Source organism: Durio zibethinus, chromosome 19, assembly GCF_047325235.1.
Source record: "Durio zibethinus cultivar Kanyao isolate XHJ-2024 chromosome 19, ASM4732523v1, whole genome shotgun sequence".
Taxonomy (NCBI): Eukaryota; Viridiplantae; Streptophyta; class Magnoliopsida; order Malvales; family Malvaceae; genus Durio; species Durio zibethinus.
This window is the reverse complement of record NC_143180.1, coordinates 19,563,866-19,566,899: the sequence shown is the minus strand read 5'-3', so window position 1 is coordinate 19,566,899 and position 3,034 is coordinate 19,563,866. Positions and strand designations below refer to the sequence as shown.

The 3,034-nt window shown below is 31.3% G+C and overlaps 1 pseudogene; it reads left to right on the top strand.

The window, feature by feature from the left end:
• Positions 1 to 727: 727 nt before the first annotated feature.
• LOC149513497 (uncharacterized) lies at positions 728 to 2,707 on the top strand (annotated as a pseudogene).
• Positions 2,708 to 3,034: the final 327 nt, after the last annotated feature.

The following is a 3,034-nucleotide window of genomic DNA, read 5'->3' as shown; positions in this document are numbered from 1 at the left end:
TTGGCCAATTATATTGATTCCTCACAATTTGTCACCATGGATTACTATGAAGCAATAGTCATTTATATTGTCTATGATAATTCCTAGGAAAAAAGGTCCAAGTAATGATATAGACATCTACTTACAACCTCTTATTAAAGAGTTAAAGCAATTATAAGAAGAAGTTAAGACCTATAATATATCAAAAGCAGAGAACTTCAATATGCGTGCTACTTTATTATGGACTATTAATGATTTTCTTGCTTATGTGAATTTATTTGGTTAGAGTATAAAAGGTTGTTATGCTTGTCCATGTTGTGCTGCGCAAACATGTTCGACGTGGTTACATAATGGTAAAAAGTTCTGTTATATGGGATATCATCGATGGTTAGATGATAATCATCGATTTAGATTCCAAAAACATCTTTTTGATGGAACTAAAGAGTTGAGGAGATTGCCTTTACCCATTAGTGGGTCTAATATCTTGTCAAAGTTAAAAGATATCAATTTCACATATGGAAAAATGACTTCATCAAGGAAAAGAGTGAGGGACATCTTTGAAGATGTCTGGCCTCGTATTACACAAGTTGGTGATAGTCATATAGAAGTTGGTGATCTTGATGTTTAAAGTGATGAAGAGGATGATGAAGGAGATGACCCCAATGAGTATGAGTTATGGAAAAAAAGAAGTATATTTTTTGAGTTGCCTTATTAGGAATATAATTTATTACGTCATAACCTTGATTTGATGTACATAGAGAAAAATATTTACGAAAATTTTATTGGGACAATTCTTAATATGAATAGAAGGTTTAAAGATGACTTAAAGAGTCAGCTCGACCTAGTTGATATGGGGATTCGCCTAGACCTTCATCCAATATTGCTTCTTAGTGGCAAATATTGATTGCCTGCTACTTGTTTTGAGATTTCTAAAGCCGAAAAAGATGTGTTTTGCAAGGTTTTGAAAAATGTCAAAGTTCTGGATGGCTATGCATCAAATATATCAAGATGTGTGAATATGAAGGAGCAAAAAGTTTCTTCATTGAAGTCACATGATTATCACATTTTGATGCAGGACTTACTTTTAATTGCTTTACGCTCATCAATGTCAAAGCAAGTGACTTCTATGGTAATTGAATTGAGTAACATATTTAAATCTCTATGTTAGAAATGTATGAATGTGGAAAAGCTTGACAAAGTTCAAGATCAAGTCGCGATTACTTTATGCCATTTAGAGAAGATTTTTCCTCCAAACTTTTTTACTATTATGATGCATTTGGTTATCCATCTTCCATATGAAGCAAAGGTCGATGGGCCAATTTATTATCAATGGATGTATCCTATTGAAAGGTATTATTTGTTAATAGATTGATTACATTTTTATTGATTATCAAAGCCAATCTACTTAAAATAACATATGACTAATGGTTTATGCTATAGGTTTTTGGGGAGGTTAAAGTCTTATTGTTGTAACAAACGTTATCCAAAAAGTTCTATTGCTGAAGAATATTTAGTAAAAGAGAGTATGACATTTTGTTCTTGTTATTTGGAAGATGTTGAAATGAGATTTAATAGACCTTTGAGAAATGTTGGTATACATCATATAGACTCGGCCTACAATTATCTTTTTCAAAGTTTTGGACAACCCATAGGCAAAGCTGAATTGGTGGAGTTAGATGATAAATCTTGTGCACATGCACATCAATATGTTCTTTTTCATTATGACTCAATTGAATCATTTTGCACGTAAGTTGTTTAGCAAGAAAATTTTTCATTACATTAGGCATAATTTATTGTGTTTTTTTTTAGTGTTAATACTTTATCATGATGCTTTATAGTGAGTATAGAAATAATTTGAGAGATCCTATAAGTTATTGATGATCAAACCCTCAAAAGATTGATAAGTTGTTCACTGAAAATTTCATGAATGGTTAGGAGCAACTGTAAGTAATGCCATACTTTCCATTATTTTTTTATCTATATAGAATGCTTACGGTAAAAATAAGATTAATAACATATATATATTTATTCCACTTTTATAGATTTGGAGTGGAAGGCTTGTTAGTGAAGAGGTGAAGTGTCTTTCACATGGTCTGTACTAGAATGTGAAACGATACAAAGGTTTCATCATTAATGGATTTAGATTTCACACAAAATCCTGTGAGAGATTTAGAAGTACATAAAATTCAAGAGTTGTTGTGGCTTCATCAATTACTAGCTATGCTAGTGTTAGGGATGCAAACTCTTTAGAGGGAAATGTTAACTATTATGGCATGATTAATGACATCATTGAGTTGGATTATTGTGGCAAGTGGAAAGTTGTCTTATTTCGGTGTGATTGGACAGATGTGAATAGTGCAAAAGGTCTTAAGAAAGATCAGTATGGATTTACACTTATGAATTTTTCTCGATTAATTCACACTGGACAATAACTCATCAATGAACCTTATGTATTTTCATCTCAAGTTAAACAAGTATTTTACTTTGAAGATCCGAAAGAATTGGGTTGTTTGTTGTTCTTCGAAACACACCTAGAGACTTTTTTGATATGGGGTTAGATACCAAAGATGATGTTGAACATGGAACTGAATGTTATCCTTTTGCTGAACAAAACTTGGATGAGAATATCTCCAATACCTACACTCAGTGGGTCTGCGAAAATATTACTGAAGACATTTACAAACCATGATTCTGTGCACCTATAATTTGTAATTCGAGTGCTTAAGACATAATGTAGTAAATAAGAGTATGTAAATAATGTCATATTGGCTATTGTATAATTATTGTCTTCTAAATCATACATTATATTTTGATTTAATTAAATCGATATGTTCTTTATATATCGTAGGTTTTGATTTCTTAAATTGAAAATGTCTTTATATATCTTCTGAACTAACATTTTTTTTATATTCATTTTTATGATGTAGGTAAGCCACAATGTGGAAAAATAGGTTGAAAGGAAAGCATATCAGACATATTAGTTCAAAACCGTCTACGGCACCTATAGATATTGGCTATGGACTAAATCCTTTAGAGGTAAATGAATGTACTGTCA